The 26,795-nt window shown below is 34.1% G+C and overlaps 13 non-coding genes across 13 annotated transcripts; all 13 read left to right on the top strand.

Annotated features, from left to right (window-relative positions):
- Nucleotides 1–651: 651 nt before the first annotated feature.
- On the top strand, nt 652–725 carry TRNAI-AAU (transfer RNA isoleucine (anticodon AAU)). The gene has a single exon. It is a non-coding gene; the product is annotated as a tRNA-Ile (tRNA).
- Nucleotides 726–2,299: 1,574 nt separating this feature from the next.
- TRNAI-AAU (transfer RNA isoleucine (anticodon AAU)) lies at nt 2,300–2,373 on the top strand. Its single transcript has one exon. It is a non-coding gene; the product is annotated as a tRNA-Ile (tRNA).
- A 1,573-nt stretch (nt 2,374–3,946) lies between these two features.
- On the top strand, nt 3,947–4,020 carry TRNAI-AAU (transfer RNA isoleucine (anticodon AAU)). The gene has a single exon. It is a non-coding gene; the product is annotated as a tRNA-Ile (tRNA).
- A 3,048-nt stretch (nt 4,021–7,068) lies between these two features.
- On the top strand, nt 7,069–7,142 carry TRNAI-AAU (transfer RNA isoleucine (anticodon AAU)). The gene has a single exon. It is a non-coding gene; the product is annotated as a tRNA-Ile (tRNA).
- Nucleotides 7,143–8,728: 1,586 nt separating this feature from the next.
- TRNAI-AAU (transfer RNA isoleucine (anticodon AAU)) lies at nt 8,729–8,802 on the top strand. The gene has a single exon. It is a non-coding gene; the product is annotated as a tRNA-Ile (tRNA).
- A 1,570-nt stretch (nt 8,803–10,372) lies between these two features.
- TRNAI-AAU (transfer RNA isoleucine (anticodon AAU)) lies at nt 10,373–10,446 on the top strand. The gene has a single exon. It is a non-coding gene; the product is annotated as a tRNA-Ile (tRNA).
- Nucleotides 10,447–13,498: 3,052 nt separating this feature from the next.
- On the top strand, nt 13,499–13,572 carry TRNAI-AAU (transfer RNA isoleucine (anticodon AAU)). The gene has a single exon. It is a non-coding gene; the product is annotated as a tRNA-Ile (tRNA).
- Nucleotides 13,573–15,155: 1,583 nt separating this feature from the next.
- Nucleotides 15,156–15,229, top strand: TRNAI-AAU (transfer RNA isoleucine (anticodon AAU)). Its single transcript has one exon. It is a non-coding gene; the product is annotated as a tRNA-Ile (tRNA).
- Nucleotides 15,230–16,815: 1,586 nt separating this feature from the next.
- On the top strand, nt 16,816–16,889 carry TRNAI-AAU (transfer RNA isoleucine (anticodon AAU)). The gene has a single exon. It is a non-coding gene; the product is annotated as a tRNA-Ile (tRNA).
- A 1,571-nt stretch (nt 16,890–18,460) lies between these two features.
- TRNAI-AAU (transfer RNA isoleucine (anticodon AAU)) lies at nt 18,461–18,534 on the top strand. Its single transcript has one exon. It is a non-coding gene; the product is annotated as a tRNA-Ile (tRNA).
- A 3,052-nt stretch (nt 18,535–21,586) lies between these two features.
- TRNAI-AAU (transfer RNA isoleucine (anticodon AAU)) lies at nt 21,587–21,660 on the top strand. The gene has a single exon. It is a non-coding gene; the product is annotated as a tRNA-Ile (tRNA).
- A 1,580-nt stretch (nt 21,661–23,240) lies between these two features.
- On the top strand, nt 23,241–23,314 carry TRNAI-AAU (transfer RNA isoleucine (anticodon AAU)). Its single transcript has one exon. It is a non-coding gene; the product is annotated as a tRNA-Ile (tRNA).
- A 1,579-nt stretch (nt 23,315–24,893) lies between these two features.
- On the top strand, nt 24,894–24,967 carry TRNAI-AAU (transfer RNA isoleucine (anticodon AAU)). The gene has a single exon. It is a non-coding gene; the product is annotated as a tRNA-Ile (tRNA).
- Nucleotides 24,968–26,795: the final 1,828 nt, after the last annotated feature.

Raw genomic sequence — 26,795 nt, 5'->3', positions numbered from 1 at the left:
GTTTCAAGCTTTATAACAGAGGACTGCCTTTTTTATAGACCAAGGATGAAAGTCTCTTGTGAGTTAAGTCTGATAATGACATCACAATTTGTAAATTAAGCTATAGTATGATTACAGAGTGTAGACTGAATAAAAAGTGCTTTCCTATGGATTGAAGTTTGTATTTTCTTAAGCTTTGCATTCCAAAATGGGCTAGCATTCTTTATTTCCAATGGGCACATTAAGCTACTTCCCCAATATATATTTTTTTGTGTTAAAAGTTATTCATACACAACTTGGTAAAACATACTAAATTTAATACATAATGGATTACATCCTGGATTATCTTTTTCAACAATTTGTTAATTTACAATTAAAAATTGTGTATTAGATTTTTTAGATTGATTTTGCTTAGATTTGCATATACTCCTTGTCTAAATTGTCTATTTTTATACTATTACTAGATGCCTTAATCTTTGTTATTATCCTATCTAATATTTATTTTTATTTTGTAATGTGGAAAGAAACTGGAGCATTTTTATGATACCCATGCTTCAAGTGACTCTATGGCTTAAGCTTTTTTTTTGAAAAATGAAATGCTATAAAAACAAAATATGATCTGTGCTTTGAGGTACATTTGCCAGTTTTGTGTTTGCTTGCAGTGATATCTGTGGCTGGTTAGCTCAGTTGGTTAGAGCATGGTGCTAATAACGCCAAGGTCACGGGTTCGATCCCCGTATGGGCCATTTGCTTTTCTTGATGGACAAGAATGGAATAAGCTCATCGGTGGAGTGCATGAATACTTGAAAACATCATAGACACATATATCACAAAATCTCTTCAAATACATATCAGAAGCCAGTGGGAGTGTCATCCTTTGGCTGATGAAGATTTTTCTCTACATGGCTCAGTGACTTTTGTCTCAAATCAAGCAATATGGCATAACTAAGATATGCAAGGGCAAATTAAATAGTTATTATATTGCTGCTCAAACATAGAGGGCACTAGGTGTTACTAGAAGAAGAAGAAGATATGTGCACACTGAAGTAAAAAAAAAAATGGAGAATTTCTAAAGACCAGAGCACAAGTAATGGATCTCTGCATTCTTATTGCATCTTTTCTTATTTCCAAATATTTGACATACTTCTGATTTGATAAGTTTAAAAATGAGTTTAAACAAAGGACACCACTGAAGATGATGGAATTTATATGAATTTTAAATGAAGATTTGCAATACTAATACATTGAATGAAAATGGAGCTTTGAACAATAGGAAAATAAACAATGTTAGTTCCCACGAGATATGAATTCAGATTACTAGATTCAAAGTCAAGGGTGCTAACAATTACACCATGGAACCCTCACCTTAGCAATGGCATCTACTGAAGTGCGCTCATCTTTTAAATGCAAAGAAAAGAAATTCAATACTTTATATATATTATTTCAAGTTTCTAATAAGCTCAGGGATGCAATAGGTATTATGTAGAATATTTGTCCAAACCCAATGATAATATATAAAAAGTAACCTATTTTTTAAAGGAGAAGATAGATACTAGAAACCTAAATGCCTAGGACCAATTTCAGTTGGAGCATCACCCCTTATGTTATCCTAGCATTGAATTGACAGTTTTTCAGTATTTCCATATTTGCATATCAGCCACTTACAATTGTTTCAAGCTTTATAACAGAGGACTGCCTTTTTTATAGACCAAGGATGAAAGTCTCTTGTGAGTTAAGTCTGATAATGACATCACAATTTGTAAATTAAGCTATAGTATGATTACAGAGTGTAGACTGAATAAAAAGTGCTTTCCTATGGATTGAAGTTTGTATTTTCTTAAGCTTTGCATTCCAAAATGGGCTAGCATTCTTTATTTCCAATGGGCACATTAAGCTACTTCCCCAATATATATTTTTTTGTGTTAAAAGTTATTCATACACAACTTGGTAAAACATACTAAATTTAATACATAATGGATTACATCCTGGATTATCTTTTTCAACAATTTGTAAATTTACAATTAAAAATTGTGTATTAGATTTTTTAGATTGATTTTGCTTAGATTTGCATATACTCCTTGTCTAAATTGTCTATTTTTATACTATTACTAGATGCCTTAATCTTTGTTATTATCCTATCTAATATTTATTTTTATTTTGTAATGTGGAAAGAAACTGGAGCATTTTTATGATACCCATGCTTCAAGTGACTCTATGGCTTAAGCTTTTTTTTTGAAAAATGAAATGCTATAAAAACAAAATATGATCTGTGCTTTGAGGTACATTTGCCAGTTTTGTGTTTGCTTGCAGTGATATCTGTGGCTGGTTAGCTCAGTTGGTTAGAGCATGGTGCTAATAACGCCAAGGTCACGGGTTCGATCCCCGTATGGGCCATTTGCTTTTCTTGATGGACAAGAATGGAATAAGCTCATCGGTGGAGTGCATGAATACTTGAAAACATCATAGACACATATATCACAAAATCTCTTCAAATACATATCAGAAGCCAGTGGGAGTGTCATCCTTTGGCTGATGAAGATTTTTCTCTACATGGCTCAGTGACTTTTGTCTCAAATCAAGCAATATGGCATAACTAAGATATGCAAGGGCAAATTAAATAGTTATTATATTGCTGCTCAAACATAGAGGGCACTAGGTGTTACTAGAAGAAGAAGAAGATATGTGCACACTGAAGTAAAAAAAAAATGGAGAATTTCTAAAGACCAGAGCACAAGTAATGGATCTCTGCATTCTTATTGCATCTTTTCTTATTTCCAAATATTTGACATACTTCTGATTTGATAAGTTTAAAAATGAGTTTAAACAAAGGACACCACTGAAGATGATGGAATTTATATGAATTTTAAATGAAGATTTGCAATACTCATACATTGAATGAAAATGGAGCTTTGAACAATAGGAAAATAAACAATGTTAGTTCCCACGAGATATGAATTCAGATTACTAGATTCAAAGTCAAGGGTGCTAACAATTACACCATGGAACCCTCACCTGAGCAATGGCATCTACTGAAGTGCGCTCATCTTTTAAATGCAAAGAAAAGAAATTCAATACTTTATATATATTATTTCAAGTTTCTAATAAGCTCAGGGATGCAATAGGTATTATGTAGAATATTTGTCCAAACCCAATGATAATATATAAAAAGTAACCTATTTTTTAAAGGAGAAGATAGATACTAGAAACCTAAATGCCTAGGACCAATTTCAGTTGGAGCATCACCCCTTATGTTATCCTAGCATTGAATTGACAGTTTTTCAGTATTTCCATATTTGCATATCAGCCACTTACAATTGTTTCAAGCTTTATAACAGAGGACTGCCTTTTTTATAGACCAAGGATGAAAGTCTCTTGTGAGTTAAGTCTGATAATGACATCACAATTTGTAAATTAAGCAATAGTATGATTACAGAGTGTAGACTGAATAAAAAGTGCTTTCCTATGGATTGAAGTTTGTATTTTCTTAAGCTTTGCATTCCAAAATGGGCTAGCATTCTTTATTTCCAATGGGCACATTAAGTTACTTCCCCAATATATATTTTTTTGTGTTAAAAGTTATTCAAACACAACTTGGTAAAACATACTAAATTTAATACATAATGGATTACATCCTGGGATTATCTTTTTCAACAATCTGTAAATTTACAATTAAAAATTGTGTATTAGATTTTTTAGATTGATTTTGCTTAGATTTGCATATACTCCTTGAATAAATTGTCTATTTTTATACTATTAGTAGATGCCTTAATCTTTGTTATTATCCTATCTAATATTTATTTTTATTTTGTAATGTGGAAAGAAACTGGAGCATTTTTATGATACCCATGCTTCAAGTGACTCTATGGCTTAAGCTTTTTTTTGAAAAATGAAATGCTATAAAAACAAAATCAGATCTGTGCTTTGAGGTACATTTGCCAGTTTTGTGTTTGCGTGCAGTAACATCTGTGGCCGGTTAGCTCAGTTGGTTAGAGCGTGGTGCTAATAACGCTAAGGTCACGGGTTCGATCCCCGTATGGGCCATTTGCTTTTCTTGATGGACAAGAATGGAATAAGCTCATCCATGGAGTGCATGAATACTTGAAAACATCATAGACACATATATCACAAAATCTCTTGAAATACATATCAGAAGCCAGTGGGAGTGTCATCCTTTGGCTGATGAAGATTTTTCTCTACATGGCTCAGTGACTTTTGTCTCAAATCAAGCAATATGGCATAACTAAGATATGCAAGGGCAAATTAATCAGTTATTATATTGCTGCTCAAACATAGAGGGCACTAGGTGTTACTAGTAGAAGAAGAAGATATGTGCTCTCCTCTCATTAGTGCACACTGAAGTAAAAAAAATGGAGAATTTCTAAAGACCAGAGCACAAGTAATGGATTCTTATTGCATCTTTTCTTATTTCCAAATATTTGACATACTTCTGATTTGATAAGTTTAAAAATGAGTTTAAACAAAGGAAACCACTGAAGATGATGGAATTTATATGAATTTTAAATGAAGATTTGCAATACTCATACATTGAATGAAAATGGAGCTTTGAACAAAAGGAAAATAAACAATGTTAGCTCCCACGAGATATGAACTCAGATTACTAGATTCCAAGTCCAGGGTGCTAACAATTACACCATGGAACCCTCACCTGAGCAATGGCATCTACTGAAGTGCGCTCATCTTTTAAATGCAAAGAAAAGAAATTCAATACTTTATATATATTATTTCAAGTTTCTAATAAGCTCAGGGATGCAATAGGTATTATGTAGAATATTTGTCCAAACCCAATGATAATATATAAAAAGTAACCTATTTTTTAAAGGAGAAGATAGATACTAGAAACCTAAATGCCTAGGACCAATTTCAGTTGGAGCATCACCCCTTATGTTATCCTAGCATTGAATTGACAGTTTTTCTGTATTTCCATATTTGCATATCAGCCACTTACAATTGTTTCAAGCTTTATAACAGAGGACTGCCTTTTTTATAGACCAAGGATGAAAGTCTCTTGTGAGTTAAGTCTGATAATGACATCACAATTTGTAAATTAAGCTATAGTATGATTACAGAGTGTAGACTGAATAAAAAGTGCTTTCCTATGGATTGAAGTTTGTATTTTCTTAAGCTTTGCATTCCAAAATGGGCTAGCATTGTTTATTTCCAATGGACACATTAAGTTACTTCCCCAATATATATTTTTTTGTGTTAAAAGTTATTCAAACACAACTTGGTAAAACATACTAAATTTAATACATAATGGATTACATCCTGGGATTATCTTTTTCAACAATCTGTAAATTTACAATTAAAAATTGTGTATTAGATTTTTTAGATTGATTTGCTTAGATTTGCATATACTCCTTGTCTAAATTGTCTATTTTTATACTATTAGTAGATGCCTTAATCTTTGTTATTATCCTATCTAATATTATTTTTTATTTTGTAATGTGGAAAGAAACTGGAGCATTTTTATGATACCCATGCTTCAAGTGACTCTATGGCTTAAGCTTTTTTTTGAAAAATGAAATGCTATAAAAACAAAATATGATCTGTGCTTTGAGGTACATTTGCCAGTTTTGTGTTTGCTTGCAGTGATATCTGTGGCCGGTTAGCTCAGTTGGTTAGAGCGATTTTTCTCTACATGGCTCAGTGACTTTTGTCTCAAATCAAGCAATATGGCATAAGTAAGATATGCAAGGGCAAATTAATCAGTTATTATATTGCTGCTCAAACATAGAGGGCACTAGGTGTTACTAGAAGAAGAAGATATGTGCTCCTCTCTCATTAGTGCACACTGAAGTAAAAAAAAATTGAGAATTTCTAAAGACCAGAGCACAAGTAATGGATCTCTGCATTCTTATTGCATCTTTTCTTATTTCCAAATATTTGACATACTTCTGATTTGCTAAGTTTAAAAATGAGTTTAAACAAAGGACACCACTGAAGATGATGGAATTTATATGAATTTTAAATGAAGATTTGCAATACTCATACATTGAATGAAAATGGAGCTTTGAACAAAAGGAAAATAAACAATGTTAGCTCCCACGAGATATGAACTCAGATTACTAGATTCAAAGTCCAAGGTGCTAACAATTACACCATGGAACCCTCACCTGAGCAATGGCATCTACTGAAGTGCACTCATCTTTTAAATGCAAAGAAAAGAAATTCAATACTTTATATATATTATTTCAAGTTTCTAATAAGCTCAGGGATGCAATAGGTATTATGTAGAATATTTGTCCAAACCCAATGATAATATATAAAAAGTAACCTATTTTTTAAAGGAGAAGATAGATACTAGAAACCTAAATGCCTAGGACCAATTTCAGTTGGAGCATCACCCCTTATGTTATCCTAGCATTGAATTGACAGTTTTTCTGTATTTCCATATTTGCATATCAGCCACTTACAATTGTTTCAAGCTTTATAACAGAGGACTGCCTTTTTTATAGACCAAGGATGAAAGTCTCTTGTGAGTTAAGTCTGATAATGACATCACAATTTGTAAATTAAGCTATAGTATGATTACAGAGTGTAGACTGAATAAAAAGTGCTTTCCTATGGATTGAAGTTTGTATTTTCTTAAGCTTTGCATTCCAAAATGGCCTAGCATTCTTTATTTCCAATGGGCACATTAAGCTACTTCCCCAATATATATTTTTTTGTGTTAAAAGTTATTCATACACAACTTGGTAAAACATACTAAATTTAATACATAATGGATTACATCCTGGATTATCTTTTTCAACAATTTGTAAATTTACAATTAAAAATTGTGTATTAGATTTTTTAGATTGATTTTGCTTAGATTTGCATATACTCCTTGTCTAAATTGTCTATTTTTATACTATTAGTAGATGCCTTAATCTTTGTTATTATCCTATCTAATATTTATTTTTATTTTGTAATGTGGAAAGAAACTGGAGCATTTTTATGATACCCATGCTTCAAGTGACTCTATGGCTTAAGCTTTTTTTTTGAAAAATGAAATGCTATAAAAACAAAATATGATCTGTGCTTTGAGGTACATTTGCCAGTTTTGTGTTTGCTTGCGCTGATATCTGTGGCCGGTTAGCTCAGTTGTTTAGCGCGTGGTGCTAATAACGCCAAGGTCACGGGTTCGATCCCCGTATGGGCCATTTGCTTTTCTTGATGGACAAGAATGGAATAAGCTCATCGGTGGAGTGCATGAATACTTGAAAACATCATAGACACATATATCACAAAATCTCTTCAAATACATATCAGAAGCCAGTGGGAGTGTCATCCTTTGGCTGATGAAGATTTTTCTCTACATGGCTCAGTGACTTTTGTCTCAAATCAAGCAATATGGCATAACTAAGATATGCAAGGGCAAATTAAATAGTTATTATATTGCTGCTCAAACATAGAGGGCACTAGGTGTTACTAGAAGAAGAAGATATGTGCTCCTCTCTCATTAGTGCACACTGAAGTAAAAAAAAATTGAGAATTTCTAAAGACCAGAGCACAAGTAATGGATCTCTGCATTCTTATTGCATCTTTTCTTATTTCCAAATATTTGACATACTTCTGATTTGCTAAGTTTAAAAATGAGTTTAAACAAAGGACACCACTGAAGATGATGGAATTTATATGAATTTTAAATGAAGATTTGCAATACTCATACATTGAATGAAAATGGAGCTTTGAACAAAAGGAAAATAAACAATGTTAGCTCCCACGAGATATGAACTCAGATTACTAGATTCAAAGTCCAAGGTGCTAACAATTACACCATGGAACCCTCACCTGAGCAATGGCATCTACTGAAGTGCACTCATCTTTTAAATGCAAAGAAAAGAAATTCAATACTTTATATATATTATTTCAAGTTTCTAATAAGCTCAGGGATGCAATAGGTATTATGTAGAATATTTGTCCAAACCCAATGATAATATATAAAAAGTAACCTATTTTTTAAAGGAGAAGATAGATACTAGAAACCTAAATGCCTAGGACCAATTTCAGTTGGAGCATCACCCCTTATGTTATCCTAGCATTGAATTGACAGTTTTTCTGTATTTCCATATTTGCATATCAGCCACTTACAATTGTTTCAAGCTTTATAACAGAGGACTGCCTTTTTTATAGACCAAGGATGAAAGTCTCTTGTGAGTTAAGTCTGATAATGACATCACAATTTGTAAATTAAGCTATAGTATGATTACAGAGTGTAGACTGAATAAAAAGTGCTTTCCTATGGATTGAAGTTTGTATTTTCTTAAGCTTTGCATTCCAAAATGGCCTAGCATTCTTTATTTCCAATGGGCACATTAAGCTACTTCCCCAATATATATTTTTTTGTGTTAAAAGTTATTCATACACAACTTGGTAAAACATACTAAATTTAATACATAATGGATTACATCCTGGATTATCTTTTTCAACAATTTGTAAATTTACAATTAAAAATTGTGTATTAGATTTTTTAGATTGATTTTGCTTAGATTTGCATATACTCCTTGTCTAAATTGTCTATTTTTATACTATTAGTAGATGCCTTAATCTTTGTTATTATCCTATCTAATATTTATTTTTATTTTGTAATGTGGAAAGAAACTGGAGCATTTTTATGATACCCATGCTTCAAGTGACTCTATGGCTTAAGCTTTTTTTTTGAAAAATGAAATGCTATAAAAACAAAATATGATCTGTGCTTTGAGGTACATTTGCCAGTTTTGTGTTTGCTTGCGGTGATATCTGTGGCCGGTTAGCTCAGTTGTTTAGCGCGTGGTGCTAATAACGCCAAGGTCACGGGTTCGATCCCCGTATGGGCCATTTGCTTTTCTTGATGGACAAGAATGGAATAAGCTCATCGGTGGAGTGCATGAATACTTGAAAACATCATAGACACATATATCACAAAATCTCTTCAAATACATATCAGAAGCCAGTGGGAGTGTCATCCTTTGGCTGATGAAGATTTTTCTCTACATGGCTCAGTGACTTTTGTCTCAAATCAAGCAATATGGCATAACTAAGATATGCAAGGGCAAATTAAATAGTTATTATATTGCTGCTCAAACATAGAGGGCACTAGGTGTTACTAGAAGAAGAAGAAGATATGTGCACACTGAAGTAAAAAAAATGGAGAATTTCTAAAGACCAGAGCACAAGTAATGGATCTCTGCATTCTTATTGCATCTTTTCTTATTTCCAAATATTTGACATACTTCTGATTTGATAAGTTTAAAAATGAGTTTAAACAAAGGACACCACTGAAGATGATGGAATTTATATGAATTTTAAATGAAGATTTGCAATACTCATACATTGAATGAAAATGGAGCTTTGAACAATAGGAAAATAAACAATGTTAGTTCCCACGAGATATGAATTCAGATTACTAGATTCAAAGTCAAGGGTGCTAACAATTACACCATGGAACCCTCACCTGAGCAATGGCATCTACTGAAGTGCGCTCATCTTTTAAATGCAAAGAAAAGAAATTCAATACTTTATATATATTATTTCAAGTTTCTAATAAGCTCAGGGATGCAATAGGTATTATGTAGAATATTTGTCCAAACCCAATGATAATATATAAAAAGTAACCTATTTTTTAAAGGAGAAGATAGATACTAGAAACCTAAATGCCTAGGACCAATTTCAGTTGGAGCATCACCCCTTATGTTATCCTAGCATTGAATTGACAGTTTTTCAGTATTTCCATATTTGCATATCAGCCACTTACAATTGTTTCAAGCTTTATAACAGAGGACTGCCTTTTTTATAGACCAAGGATGAAAGTCTCTTGTGAGTTAAGTCTGATAATGACATCACAATTTGTAAATTAAGCTATAGTATGATTACAGAGTGTAGACTGAAAAAAAAGTGCTTTCCTATGGATTGAAGTTTTTTTTTTTTAAGCTTTGCATTCCAAAATGGGCTAGCATTCTTTATTTCCAATGGGCACATTAAGTTACTTCCCCAATATATATTTTTTTGTGTTAAAAGTTATTCAAACACAACTTGGTAAAACATACTAAATTTAATACATAATGGATTACATCCTGGGATTATCTTTTTCAACAATCTGTAAATTTACAATTAAAAATTGTGTATTAGATTTTTTAGATTGATTTTGCTTAGATTTGCATATACTCCTTGAATAAATTGTCTATTTTTATACTATTAGTAGATGCCTTAATCTTTGTTATTATCCTATCTAATATTTATTTTTATTTTGTAATGTGGAAAGAAACTGGAGCATTTTTATGATACCCATGCTTCAAGTGACTCTATGGCTTAAGCTTTTTTTTGAAAAATGAAATGCTATAAAAACAAAATCAGATCTGTGCTTTGAGGTACATTTGCCAGTTTTGTGTTTGCTTGCAGTAACATCTGTGGCCGGTTAGCTCAGTTGGTTAGAGCGTGGTGCTAATAACGCTAAGGTCACGGGTTCGATCCCCGTATGGGCCATTTGCTTTTCTTGATGGACAAGAATGGAATAAGCTCATCCGTGGAGTGCATGAATACTTGAAAACATCATAGACACATATATCACAAAATCTCTTCAAATACATATCAGAAGCCAGTGGGAGTGTCATCCTTTGGCTGATGAAGATTTTTCTCTACATGGCTCAGTGACTTTTGTCTCAAATCAAGCAATATGGCATAACTAAGATATGCAAGGGCAAATTAATCAGTTATTATATTGCTGCTCAAACATAGAGGGCACTAGGTGTTACTAGAAGAAGAAGAAGAAGATATGTGCTCCCCTCTCATTAGTGCACACTGAAGTAAAAAAAATGGAGAATTTCTAAAGACCAGAGCACAAGTAATGGATTCTTATTGCATCTTTTCTTATTTCCAAATATTTGACATACTTCTGATTTGATAAGCTTAAAAATGAGTTTAAACAAAGGACACCACTGAAGATGATGGAATTTATATGAATTTTAAATGAAGATTTGCAATACTCATACATTGAATGAAAATGGAGCTTTGAACAAAAGGAAAATAAACAATGTTAGCTCCCACGAGATATGAACTCAGATTACTAGATTCCAAGTCCAGGGTGCTAACAATTACACCATGGAACCCTCACCTGAGCAATGGCATCTACTGAAGTGCGCTCATCTTTTAAATGCAAAGAAAAGAAATTCAATACTTTATATATATTATTTCAAGTTTCTAATAAGCTCAGGGATGCAATAGGTATTATGTAGAATATTTGTCCAAACCCAATGATAATATATAAAAAGTAACCTATTTTTTAAAGGAGAAGATAGATACTAGAAACCTAAATGCCTAGGACCAATTTCAGTTGGAGCATCACCCCTTATGTTATCCTAGCATTGAATTGACAGTTTTTCTGTATTTCCATATTTGCATATCAGCCACTTACAATTGTTTCAAGCTTTATAACAGAGGACTGCCTTTTTTATAGACCAAGGATGAAAGTCTCTTGTGAGTTAAGTCTGATAATGACATCACAATTTGTAAATTAAGCTATAGTATGATTACAGAGTGTAGACTGAATAAAAAGTGCTTTCCTATGGATTGAAGTTTGTATTTTCTTAAGCTTTGCATTCCAAAATGGGCTAGCATTGTTTATTTCCAATGGACACATTAAGTTACTTCCCCAATATATATTTTTTTGTGTTAAAAGTTATTCAAACACAACTTGGTAAAACATACTAAATTTAATACATAATGGATTACATCCTGGGATTATCTTTTTCAACAATCTGTAAATTTACAATTAAAAATTGTGTATTAGATTTTTTAGATTGATTTTGCTTAGATTTGCATATACTCCTTGAATAAATTGTCTATTTTTATACTATTAGTAGATGCCTTAATCTTTGTTATTATCCTATCTAATATTTATTTTTATTTTGTAATGTGGAAAGAAACTGGAGCATTTTTATGATACCCATGCTTCAAGTGACTCTATGGCTTAAGCTTTTTTTTGAAAAATTAAATGCTATAAAAACAAAATATGATCTGTGCTTTGAGGTACATTTGCCAGTTTTGTGTTTGCTTGCAGTGATATCTGTGGCCGGTTAGCTCAGTTGGTTAGAGCGATTTTTCTCTACATGGCTCAGTGACTTTTGTCTCAAATCAAGCAATATGGCATAAGTAAGATATGCAAGGGCAAATTAAACAGTTATATTGCTGCTCAAACATAGAGGGCACTAGGTGTTACTAGAAGAAGAAGAAGATATGTGCTCCCCTCTCATTAGTGCACACTGAAGTAAAAGAAAATGGAGAATTTCTAAAGAGCAGAGCACAAGTAATGGATCTCTGCATTCTTATTGCATCTTTTCTTATTTCCAAATATTTGAAATACTTCTGATTTGATAAGTTTAAAAATGAGTTTAAACAAAGGACACCACTGAAGATGATGGAATTTATATGAATTTTAAATGAAGATTTGCAATACTCATACATTGAATGAAAATGGAGCTTTGAACAAAAGGAAAATAAACAATGTTAGCTCCCACGAGATATGAACTCAGATTACTAGATTCAAAGTCAAAGTTGCTAACAATTACACCATGGAACCCTCACCTGAGCAATGGCATCTACTGAAGTGCGCTCATCTTTTAAATGCAAAGAAAAGAAATTCAATACTTTATATATATTATTTCAAGTTTCTAATAAACTCAGGGATGCAATAGGTATTATGTAGAATATTTGTCCAAACCCAATGATAATATATAAAAAGTAACCTATTTTTTAAAGGAGAAGATAGATACTAGAAACCTAAATGCCTAGGACCAATTTCAGTTGGAGCATCACCCCTTATGTTATCCTAGCATTGAATTGACAGTTTTTCTGTATTTCCATATTTGCATATCAGCCACTTACAATTGTTTCAAGCTTTATAACAGAGGACTGCCTTTTTTATAGACCAAGGATGAAAGTCTCTTGTGAGTTAAGTCTGATAATGACATCACAATTTGTAAATTAAGCTATAGTATGATTACAGAGTGTAGACTGAATAAAAAGTGCTTTCCTATGGATTGAAGTTTGTATTTTCTTAAGCTTTGCATTCCAAAATGGGCTAGCATTGTTTATTTCCAATGGACACATTAAGTTACTTCCCCAATATATATTTTTTTGTGTTAAAAGTTATTCAAACACAACTTGGTAAAACATACTAAATTTAATACATAATGGATTACATCCTGGGATTATCTTTTTCAACAATCTGTAAATTTACAATTAAAAATTGTGTATTAGATTTTTTAGATTGATTTTGCTTAGATTTGCATATACTCCTTGAATAAATTGTCTATTTTTATACTATTAGTAGATGCCTTAATCTTTGTTATTATCCTATCTAATATTTATTTTTATTTTGTAATGTGGAAAGAAACTGGAGCATTTTTATGATACCCATGCTTCAAGTGACTCTATGGCTTAAGCTTTTTTTTTAAAAATGAAATGCTATAAAAACAAAATCAGATCTGTGCTTTGAGGTACATTTGCCAGTTTTGTGTTTGCTGGCAGTAATATCTGTGGCCGGTTAGCTCAGTTAGTTAGAGCGTGGTGCTAATAACGCCAAGGTCATGGGTTCGATCCCCGTATGGGCCATTTGCTTTTCTTGATGGACAAGAATGGAATAAGCTCATCGGTGGAGTGCATGAACACTTGAAAACATCATAGACACATATATCACAAAATCTCTTCAAATACATATCAGAAGCCAGTGGGAGTGTCATCCTTTGGCTGATGAAGATTTTTCTCTACATGGCTCAGTGACTTTTGTCTCAAATCAAGCAATATGGCATAACTAAGATATGCAAGGGCAAATTAATCAGTTATTATATTGCTGCTCAAACATAGAGGGCACTAGGTGTTACTAGAAGAAGAAGAAGAAGATATGTGCTCCCCTCTCATTAGTGCACACTGAAGTAAAAAAAATGGAGAATTTCTAAAGACCAGAGCACAAGTAATGGATTCTTATTGCATCTTTTCTTATTTCCAAATATTTGACATACTTCTGATTTGATAAGCTTAAAAATGAGTTTAAACAAAGGACACCACTGAAGATGATGGAATTTATATGAATTTTAAATGAAGATTTGCAATACTCATACATTGAATGAAAATGGAGCTTTGAACAAAAGGAAAATAAACAATGTTAGCTCCCACGAGATATGAACTCAGATTACTAGATTCCAAGTCCAGGGTGCTAACAATTACACCATGGAACCCTCTCCTGAGCAATGGCATCTACTGAAGTGCGCTCATCTTTTAAATGCAAAGAAAAGAAATTCAATACTTTATATATATTATTTCAAGTTTCTAATAAGCTCAGGGATGCAATAGGTATTATGTAGAATATTTGTCCAAACCCAATGATAATATATAAAAAGTAACCTATTTTTTAAAGGAGAACATAGATACTAGAAACCTAAATGCCTAGGACCAATTTCAGTTGGAGCATCACCCCTTATGTTATCCTAGCATTGAATTGACAGTTTTTCTGTATTTCCATATTTGCATATCAGCCACTTACAATTGTTTCAAGCTTTATAACAGAGGACTGCCTTTTTTATAGACCAAGGATGAAAGTCTCTTGTGAGTTAAGTCTGATAATGACATCACAATTTGTAAATTAAGCTATAGTATGATTACAGAGTGTAGACTGAATAAAAAGTGCTTTCCTATGGATTGAAGTTTGTATTTTCTTAAGCTTTGCATTCCAAAATGGGCTAGCATTCTTTATTTCCAATGGGCACATTAAGTTACTTCCCCAATATATATTTTTTTGTGTTAAAAGTTATTCAAACAAAACTTGGTAAAACATACTAAATTTAATACATAATGGATTACATCCTGGGATTATCTTTTTCAACAATCTGTAAATTTACAATTAAAAATTGTGTATTAGTTTATTTAGATTGATTTTGCTTAGATTTGCATATACTCCTTGAATAAATTGTCTATTTTTATACTATTAGTAGATGCCTTAATCTTTGTTATTATCCTATCTAATATTTATTTTTATTTTGTAATGTGGAAAGAAACTGGAGAATTTTTATGATACCCATGCTTCAAGTGACTCTATGGCTTAAGCTTTTTTTTGAAAAATGAAATGCTATAAAAACAAAATCAGATCTGTGCTTTGAGGTACATTTGCCAGTTTTGTGTTTGCTTGCAGTAACATCTGTGGCAGGTTAGCTCAGTCGGTTAGAGCGTGGTGCTAATAACGCCAAGGTCTCGGGTTCGATCCCCGTATGGGCCATTTGCTTTTCTTGATGGACAAGAATGGAATAAGCTCATCCGTGGAGTGCATGAATACTTGAAAACATCATAGACACATATATCACAAAATCTCTTCAAATACATATCAGAAGCCAGTGGGAGTGTCATCCTTTGGCTGATGAAGATTTTTCTCTACATGGCTCAGTGACTTTTGTCTCAAATCAAGCAATATGGCATAACTAAGATATGCAAGGGCAAATTAATCAGTTATTATATTGCTGCTCAAACATAGAGGGCACTAGGTGTTACTAGAAGAAGAAGATATGTGCTCCTCTCTCATTAGTGCACACTGAAGTAAAAAAAAATTGAGAATTTCTAAAGACCAGAGCACAAGTAATGGATCTCTGCATTCTTATTGCATCTTTTCTTATTTCCAAATATTTGACATACTTCTGATTTGCTAAGTTTAAAAATGAGTTTAAACAAAGGACACCACTGAAGATGATGGAATTTATATGAATTTTAAATGAAGATTTGCAATACTCATACATTGAATGAAAATGGAGCTTTGAACAAAAGGAAAATAAACAATGTTAGCTCCCACGAGATATGAACTCAGATTACTAGATTCAAAGTCCAAGGTGCTAACAATTACACCATGGAACCCTCACCTGAGCAATGGCATCTACTGAAGTGCACTCATCTTTTAAATGCAAAGAAAAGAAATTCAATACTTTATATATATTATTTCAAGTTTCTAATAAGCTCAGGGATGCAATAGGTATTATGTAGAATATTTGTCCAAACCCAATGATAATATATAAAAAGTAATCTATTTTTTAAAGGAGAAGATAGATACTAGAAACCTAAATGCCTAGGACCAATTTCAGTTGGAGCATCACCCCTTATGTTATCCTAGCATTGAATTGACAGTTTTTCTGTATTTCCATATTTGCATATCAGCCACTTACAATTGTTTCAAGCTTTATAACAGAGGACTGCCTTTTTTATAGACCAAGGATGAAAGTCTCTTGTGAGTTAAGTCTGATAATGACATCACAATTTGTAAATTAAGCTATAGTATGATTACAGAGTGTAGACTGAATAAAAAGTGCTTTCCTATGGATTGAAGTTTGTATTTTCTTAAGCTTTGCATTCCAAAATGGCCTAGCATTCTTTATTTCCAATGGGCACATTAAGCTACTTCCCCAATATATATTTTTTTGTGTTAAAAGTTATTCATACACAACTTGGTAAAACATACTAAATTTAATACATAATGGATTACATCCTGGATTATCTTTTTCAACAATTTGTAAATTTACAATTAAAAATTGTGTATTAGATTTTTTAGATTGATTTTGCTTAGATTTGCATATACTCCTTGTCTAAATTGTCTATTTTTATACTATTAGTAGATGCCTTAATCTTTGTTATTATCCTATCTAATATTTATTTTTATTTTGTAATGTGGAAAGAAACTGGAGCATTTTTATGATACCCATGCTTCAAGTGACTCTATGGCTTAAGCTTTTTTTTTGAAAAATGAAATGCTATAAAAACAAAATATGATCTGTGCTTTGAGGTACATTTGCCAGTTTTGTGTTTGCTTGCGGTGATATCTGTGGCCGGTTAGCTCAGTTGTTTAGCGCGTGGTGCTAATAACGCCAAGGTCACGGGTTCGATCCCCGTATGGGCCATTTGCTTTTCTTGATGGACAAGAATGGAATAAGCTCATCGGTGGAGTGCATGAATACTTGAAAACATCATAGACACATATATCACAAAATCTCTTCAAATACATATCAGAAGCCAGTGGGAGTGTCATCCTTTGGCTGATGAAGATTTTTCTCTACATGGCTCAGTGACTTTTGTCTCAAATCAAGCAATATGGCATAACTAAGATATGCAAGGGCAAATTAAATAGTTATTATATTGCTGCTCAAACATAGAGGGCACTAGGTGTTACTAGAAGAAGAAGAAGATATGTGCACACTGAAGTAAAAAAAAATGGAGAATTTCTAAAGACCAGAGCACAAGTAATGGATCTCTGCATTCTTATTGCATCTTTTCTTATTTCCAAATATTTGACATACTTCTGATTTGATAAGTTTAAAAATGAGTTTAAACAAAGGACACCACTGAAGATGATGGAATTTATATGAATTTTAAATGAAGATTTGCAATACTCATACATTGAATGAAAATTGAGCTTTGAACAATAGGAAAATAAACAATGTTAGTTCCCACGAGATATGAATTCAGATTACTAGATTCAAAGTCAAGGGTGCTAACAATTACACCATGGAACCCTCACCTGAGCAATGGCATCTACTGAAGTGCGCTCATCTTTTAAATGCAAAGAGAAGAAATTCAATACTTTATATATATTATTTCAAGTTTCTAATAAGCTCAGGGATGCAATAGGTATTATGTAGAATATTTGTCCAAACCCAATGATAATATATAAAAAGTAACCTATTTTTTAAAGGAGAAGATAGATACTAGAAACCTAAATGCCTAGGACCAATTTCAGTTGGAGCATCACCCCTTATGTTATCCTAGCATTGAATTGACAGTTTTTCAGTATTTCCATATTTGCATATCAGCCACTTACAATTGTTTCAAGCTTTATAACAGAGGACTGCCTTTTTTATAGACCAAGGATGAAAGTCTCTTGTGAGTTAAGTCTGATAATGACATCACAATTTGTAAATTAAGCTATAGTATGATTACAGAGTGTAGACTGAAAAAAAAGTGCTTTCCTATGGATTGAAGTTTTTTTTTTTTAAGCTTTGCATTCCAAAATGGGCTAGCATTCTTTATTTCCAATGGGCACATTAAGTTACTTCCCCAATATATATTTTTTTGTGTTAAAAGTTATTCAAACACAACTTGGTAAAACATACTAAATTTAATACATAATGGATTACATCCTGGGATTATCTTTTTCAACAATCTGTAAATTTACAATTAAAAATTGTGTATTAGATTTTTTAGATTGATTTTGCTTAGATTTGCATATACTCCTTGAATAAATTGTCTATTTTTATACTATTAGTAGATGCCTTAATCTTTGTTATTATCCTATCTAATATTTATTTTTATTTTGTAACGTGGAAAGAAACTGGAGCATTTTTATGATACCCATGCTTCAAGTGACTCTATGGCTTAAGCTTTTTTTTGAAAAATGAAATGCTATAAAAACAAAATCAGATCTGTGCTTTGAGGTACATTTGCCAGTTTTGTGTTTGCTTGCAGTAACATCTGTGGCCGGTTAGCTCAGTTGGTTAGAGCGTGGTGCTAATAACGCTAAGGTCACGGGTTCGATCCCCGTATGGGCCATTTGCTTTTCTTGATGGACAAGAATGGAATAAGCTCATCCGTGGAGTGCATGAATACTTGAAAACATCATAGACACATATATCACAAAATCTCTTCAAATACATATCAGAAGCCAGTGGGAGTGTCATCCTTTGGCTGATGAAGATTTTTCTCTACATGGCTCAGTGACTTTTGTCTCAAATCAAGCAATATGGCATAACTAAGATATGCAAGGGCAAATTAATCAGTTATTATATTGCTGCTCAAACATAGAGGGCACTAGGTGTTACTAGAAGAAGAAGAAGAAGATATGTGCTCCCCTCTCATTAGTGCACACTGAAGTAAAAAAAATGGAGAATTTCTAAAGACCAGAGCACAAGTAATGGATTCTTATTGCATCTTTTCTTATTTCCAAATATTTGACATACTTCTGATTTGATAAGCTTAAAAATGAGTTTAAACAAAGGACACCACTGAAGATGATGGAATTTATATGAATTTTAAATGAAGATTTGCAATACTCATACATTGAATGAAAATGGAGCTTTGAACAAAAGGAAAATAAACAATGTTAGCTCCCACGAGATATGAACTCAGATTACTAGATTCCAAGTCCAGGGTGCTAACAATTACACCATGGAACCCTCACCTGAGCAATGGCATCTACTGAAGTGCGCTCATCTTTTAAATGCAAAGAAAAGAAATTCAATACTTTATATATATTATTTCAAGTTTCTAATAAGCTCAGGGATGCAATAGGTATTATGTAGAATATTTGTCCAAACCCAATGATAATATATAAAAAGTAACCTATTTTTTAAAGGAGAAGATAGATACTAGAAACCTAAATGCCTAGGACCAATTTCAGTTGGAGCATCACCCCTTATGTTATCCTAGCATTGAATTGACAGTTTTTCTGTATTTCCATATTTGCATATCAGCCACTTACAATTGTTTCAAGCTTTATAACAGAGGACTGCCTTTTTTATAGACCAAGGATGAAAGTCTCTTGTGAGTTAAGTCTGATAATGACATCACAATTTGTAAATTAAGCTATAGTATGATTACAGAGTGTAGACTGAATAAAAAGTGCTTTCCTATGGATTGAAGTTTGTATTTTCTTAAGCTTTGCATTCCAAAATGGGCTAGCATTGTTTATTTCCAATGGACACATTAAGTTACTTCCCCAATATATATTTTTTTGTGTTAAAAGTTATTCAAACACAACTTGGTAAAACATACTAAATTTAATACATAATGGATTACATCCTGGGATTATCTTTTTCAACAATCTGTAAATTTACAATTAAAAATTGTGTATTAGATTTTTTAGATTGATTTTGCTTAGATTTGCATATACTCCTTGAATAAATTGTCTATTTTTATACTATTAGTAGATGCCTTAATCTTTGTTATTATCCTATCTAATATTTATTTTTATTTTGTAATGTGGAAAGAAACTGGAGCATTTTTATGATACCCATGCTTCAAGTGACTCTATGGCTTAAGCTTTTTTTTGAAAAATTAAATGCTATAAAAACAAAATATGATCTGTGCTTTGAGGTACATTTGCCAGTTTTGTGTTTGCTTGCAGTGATATCTGTGGCCGGTTAGCTCAGTTGGTTAGAGCGATTTTTCTCTACATGGCTCAGTGACTTTTGTCTCAAATCAAGCAATATGGCATAAGTAAGATATGCAAGGGCAAATTAAACAGTTATATTGCTGCTCAAACATAGAGGGCACTAGGTGTTACTAGAAGAAGAAGAAGATATGTGCTCCCCTCTCATTAGTGCACACTGAAGTAAAAGAAAATGGAGAATTTCTAAAGAGCAGAGCACAAGTAATGGATCTCTGCATTCTTATTGCATCTTTTCTTATTTCCAAATATTTGAAATACTTCTGATTTGATAAGTTTAAAAATGAGTTTAAACAAAGGACACCACTGAAGATGATGGAATTTATATGAATTTTAAATGAAGATTTGCAATACTCATACATTGAATGAAAATGGAGCTTTGAACAAAAGGAAAATAAACAATGTTAGCTCCCACGAGATATGAACTCAGATTACTAGATTCAAAGTCAAAGTTGCTAACAATTACACCATGGAACCCTCACCTGAGCAATGGCATCTACTGAAGTGCGCTCATCTTTTAAATGCAAAGAAAAGAAATTCAATACTTTATATATATTATTTCAAGTTTCTAATAAACTCAGGGATGCAATAGGTATTATGTAGAATATTTGTCCAAACCCAATGATAATATATAAAAAGTAACCTATTTTTTAAAGGAGAAGATAGATACTAGAAACCTAAATGCCTAGGACCAATTTCAGTTGGAGCATCACCCCTTATGTTATCCTAGCATTGAATTGACAGTTTTTCTGTATTTCCATATTTGCATATCAGCCACTTACAATTGTTTCAAGCTTTATAACAGAGGACTGCCTTTTTTATAGACCAAGGATGAAAGTCTCTTGTGAGTTAAGTCTGATAATGACATCACAATTTGTAAATTAAGCTATAGTATGATTACAGAGTGTAGACTGAATAAAAAGTGCTTTCCTATGGATTGAAGTTTGTATTTTCTTAAGCTTTGCATTCCAAAATGGGCTAGCATTGTTTATTTCCAATGGACACATTAAGTTACTTCCCCAATATATATTTTTTTGTGTTAAAAGTTATTCAAACACAACTTGGTAAAACATACTAAATTTAATACATAATGGATTACATCCTGGGATTATCTTTTTCAACAATCTGTAAATTTACAATTAAAAATTGTGTATTAGATTTTTTAGATTGATTTTGCTTAGATTTGCATATACTCCTTGAATAAATTGTCTATTTTTATACTATTAGTAGATGCCTTAATCTTTGTTATTATCCTATCTAATATTTATTTTTATTTTGTAATGTGGAAAGAAACTGGAGCATTTTTATGATACCCATGCTTCAAGTGACTCTATGGCTTAAGCTTTTTTTTGAAAAATGAAATGCTATAAAAACAAAATCAGATCTGTGCTTTGAGGTACATTTGCCAGTTTTGTGTTTGCTGGCAGTAATATCTGTGGCCGGTTAGCTCAGTTAGTTAGAGCGTGGTGCTAATAACGCCAAGGTCATGGGTTCGATCCCCGTATGGGCCATTTGCTTTTCTTGATGGACAAGAATGGAATAAGCTCATCGGTGGAGTGCATGAACACTTGAAAACATCATAGACACATATATCACAAAATCTCTTCAAATACATATCAGAAGCCAGTGGGAGTGTCATCCTTTGGCTGATGAAGATTTTTCTCTACATGGCTCAGTGACTTTTGTCTCAAATCAAGCAATATGGCATAACTAAGATATGCAAGGGCAAATTAATCAGTTATTATATTGCTGCTCAAACATAGAGGGCACTAGGTGTTACTAGAAGAAGAAGAAGATATGTGCTCCCCTCTCATTAGTGCACACTGAAGTAAAAAAAATGGAGAATTTCTAAAGACCAGAGCACAAGTAATGGATTCTTATTGCATCTTTTCTTATTTCCAAATATTTGACATACTTCTGATTTGATAAGCTTAAAAATGAGTTTAAACAAAGGACACCACTGAAGATGATGGAATTTATATGAATTTTAAATGAAGATTTGCAATACTCATACATTGAATGAAAATGGAGCTTTGAACAAAAGGAAAATAAACAATGTTAGCTCCCACGAGATATGAACTCAGATTACTAGATTCCAAGTCCAGGGTGCTAACAATTACACCATGGAACCCTCTCCTGAGCAATGGCATCTACTGAAGTGCGCTCATCTTTTAAATGCAAAGAAAAGAAATTCAATACTTTATATATATTATTTCAAGTTTCTAATAAGCTCAGGGATGCAATAGGTATTATGTAGAATATTTGTCCAAACCCAATGATAATATATAAAAAGTAACCTATTTTTTAAAGGAGAACATAGATACTAGAAACCTAAATGCCTAGGACCAATTTCAGTTGGAGCATCACCCCTTATGTTATCCTAGCATTGAATTGACAGTTTTTCTGTATTTCCATATTTGCATATCAGCCACTTACAATTGTTTCAAGCTTTATAACAGAGGACTGCCTTTTTTATAGACCAAGGATGAAAGTCTCTTGTGAGTTAAGTCTGATAATGACATCACAATTTGTAAATTAAGCTATAGTATGATTACAGAGTGTAGACTGAATAAAAAGTGCTTTCCTATGGATTGAAGTTTGTATTTTCTTAAGCTTTGCATTCCAAAATGGGCTAGCATTCTTTATTTCCAATGGGCACATTAAGCTACTTCCCCAATATTTATTTTTTTGTGTTAAAAGTTATTCAAACACAACTTGGTAAAACATACTAAATTTAATACATAATGGATTACATCCTGGGATTATCTTTTTCAACAATCTGTAAATTTACAATTAAAAATTGTGTATTAGTTTATTTAGATTGATTTTGCTTAGATTTGCATATACTCCTTGAATAAATTGTCTATTTTTATACTATTAGTAGATGCCTTAATCTTTGTTATTATCCTATCTAATATTTATTTTTATTTTGTAATGTGGAAAGAAACTGGAGCATTTTTATGATACCCATGCTTCAAGTGACTCTATGGCTTAAGCTTTTTTTTGAAAAATGAAATGCTATAAAAACAAAATCAGATCTGTGCTTTGAGGTACATTTGCCAGTTTTGTGTTTGCTTGCAGTAACATCTGTGGCAGGTTAGCTCAGTCGGTTAGAGCGTGGTGCTAATAACGCCAAGGTCTCGGGTTCGATCCCCGTATGGGCCATTTGCTTTTCTTGATGGACAAGAATGGAATAACCTCATCCGTGGAGTGCATGAATACTTGAAAACATCATAGACACATATATCACAAAATCTCTTCAAATACATATCAGAAGCCAGTGGGAGTGTCATCCTTTGGCTGATGAAGATTTTTCTCTACATGGCTCAGTGACTTTTGTCTCAAATCAAGCAATATGGCATAACTAAGATATGCAAGGGCAAATTAATCAGTTATTATATTGCTGCTCAAACATAGAGGGCACTAGGTGTTACTAGAAGAAGAAGAAGATATGTGCTCCCCTCTCATTAGTGCACACTGAAGTAAAAAAAATGGAGAATTTCTAAAGACCAGAGCAGAAGTAATGGATTCTTATTGCATCTTTTCTTATTTCCAAATATTTGACATACTTCTGATTTGATAAGTTTAAAAATGAGTTTAAACAAAGGACACCACTGAAGATGATGGAATTTATATGAATTTTAAATGAAGATTTGCAATACTCATACATTGAATGAAAATGGAGCTTTGAACAAAAGGAAAATAAACAATGTTAGCTCCCACGAGATATGAACTCAGATTACTAGATTCCAAGTCCAGGGTGCTAACAATTACACCATGGAACCCTCACCTGAGCAATGGCATCTACTGAAGTGCGCTCATCTTTTAAATGCAAAGAAAAGAAATTCAATACTTTATATATATTATTTCAAGTTTCAAATAAGCTCAGGGATGCAATAGGTATTATGTAGAATATTTGTCCAAACCCAATGATAATATATAAAAAGTAACCTATTTTTTAAAGGAGAAGATAGATACTAGAAACCTAAATGCCTAGGACCAATTTCAGTTGGAGCATCACCCCTTATGTTATCCTAGCATTGAATTGACAGTTTTTCTGTATTTCCATATTTGCATATCAGCCACTTACAATTGTTTCAAGCTTTATAACAGAGGACTGCCTTTTTTATAGACCAAGGATGAAAGTCTCTTGTGAGTTAAGTCTGATAATGACATCACAATTTGTAAATTAAGCTATAGTATGATTACAGAGTGTAGACTGAATAAAAAGTGCTTTCCTATGGATTGAAGTTTGTATTTTCTTAAGCTTTGCATTCCAAAATGGGCTAGCATTCTTTATTTCCAATAGGCACATTAAGCTACTTCCCCAATATTTATTTTTTTGTGTTAAAAGTTATTCATACACAACTTGGTAAAACATACTAAATTTAATACATAATGGATTACATCCTGGATTATCTTTTTCAACAATCTGTAAATTTACAATTAAAAATTGTGTATTAGATTTTTTAGATTGATTTTGCTTAGATTTGCATATACTCCTAGTCTAAATTGTCTATTTTTATACTATTACTAGATGCCTTAATCTTTGTTATTATCCTATCTAATATTTATTTTTATTTTGTAATGTGGAAAGAAACTGGAGCATTTTTATGATACCCATGCTTCAAGTGACTCTATGGCTTAAGCTTTTTTTTGAAAAATGAAATGCTATAAAAACAAAATATGATCTGTGCTTTGAGATATATTTGCCAGTTTTGTGTTTGCTTGCAGTAATATCTGTGGCCGGTTAGCTCAGTTGGTTAGAGCGTGGTGCTAATAACGCCAGGGTCACGGGTTCGATCCCCATATGGGCCATTTGCTTTTCTTGATGGACAAGAATGGAATAAGCTCATCGGTGGAGTGCATGAATACTTGAAAACATCATAGACACATATATCACAAAATCTCTTCAAATACATATCAGAAGCCAGTGGGAGTGTCATCCTTTGGCTGATGAAGATTTTTCTCTACATGGCTCAGTGACTTTTGTCTCAAATCAAGCAATATGGCATAACTAAGATATGCAAGGGCAAATTAATCAGTTATTATATTGCTGCTCAAACATAGAGGGCACTAGGTGTTACTAGAAGAAGAAGAAGATATGTGCTCCCCTCTCATTAGTGCACACTGAAGTAAAAAAAAATGGAGAATTTCCAAAGACCAGAGCACAAGTAATGGATCTCTGCATTCTTATTGCATCTTTTCTTATTTCCAAATATTTGACATACTTCTGATTTGCTAAGTTTAAAAATGAGTTTAAACAAAGGACACCACTGAAGATGATGGAATTTATATGAATTTTAAAAGAATTCGAGGGACAAACTAGGCCCGAGAATAAATAAGCGTCCTGGGTTTTTTAAAGAAGGAGCCTAGGGCAAGGAAGGAGAGAAAAGGGGAGGGGAGGGGAGGGGAGGGGGGGAGGGATAGAGCAGGTAGCATAGCAGCATCCTATAGGTAAGAGGGGGAGGAGAGTTACCTGGGACGTACAAAAGAGCAGGAGTGCCAGGCAGGCTCCCTCTTTCAGGCTGATCAAGGATACAAGAAGGCACCCACCTCACAGCTCCTGGAATCAAGCAAAGGAATAAGTACAATTTTGTTTTTAAGCCTCCCCGCGCTCCCCCTCTCCTAAGCTTCAGTTATAAATACACTGCAGCCCACAACCTAAGCCCCCCTCCATACAGTTCACCGCAAAATATACTTAGGCTCAGCCCAAACGCAGCCCAGTCAGCTAGCACCCGCACAGCAGAATGCGCAGACCCAGGAGGAATGCCCCCCCTCCCCGGCGCCTCATCCAGGCGGACACGTCAGCGCTCGGTTCACAACACGCTGCTCCCCCCCGAGGGCCCCGGCCGGGATCGGCGGGACCGCCGCCCGCGTCACCCCTCCATACGTGGCTGGCGTGCGGCGGCCCGGAAGCAGGCTCCGGCGAGTCAGCCCGCAGCCAGTCACAGGCCGCACCCCCCTCCTTCCGGCGCCGAGCGATCGCGTCACGCTCGGCGCCGCCCAGCCGCAGCAGCAGCCACAAAACACGGCTCCGGCGGGACAGGCCCCACCGCCGGACCCCGCACTTACGCCCCCAGCGACGCGGCACAGTAGCGGCGCGTACCCGCACACGCAGGTACGCGCCCAGCAGCGACAGCAGCCACAGATAACGGCTCCGGCGGGACAGACCCCACCTCCGGAGCCCGTGCACCCCCCACCCAGCGCTGCAATTAAACCACCCGCTTGGACACACCCCCACCCCTTCAGGCGCCGAGCGATCGCGTCACGCTCGGCGCCGCCCAACCGCCGCAGCAGCAGCCGGATGTCCCAGCTCCGGCGGCACAGGCCCCGCCGCCGGAGCTCACACGCACACCCCCCGCGTCACGGCACAGCAGCAGCAGCAGTATAGCACGGCTCCGGCGGGACAGACCCCACCGCCGGAGCCCGTGAGCACCCCCCCCCCCCCGCGCGTCGCTGCACCGGAGCAGCACGTACCCACACATGAGGGGACGTGCCCAGCAGCAGCAGCCACAAACCCCGGCACCAGCGGGGCAGGCCCCACCGCCGGAGCCCACACTTACACCCCCAGCGACGCTGCACAGTAGCGGCGCGTACCCACGCACGCTGGTACGCGCCCAGCAGTGGCAGCAGCCACAGATAA

This window comes from Pseudophryne corroboree, chromosome 11 (assembly GCF_028390025.1).
Source record: "Pseudophryne corroboree isolate aPseCor3 chromosome 11, aPseCor3.hap2, whole genome shotgun sequence".
NCBI lineage: Eukaryota > Metazoa > Chordata > Amphibia > Anura > Myobatrachidae > Pseudophryne > Pseudophryne corroboree.
The sequence above is the reverse complement of the archived record's forward strand: the minus strand, read 5'-3'. Positions and strand labels throughout refer to the sequence as shown.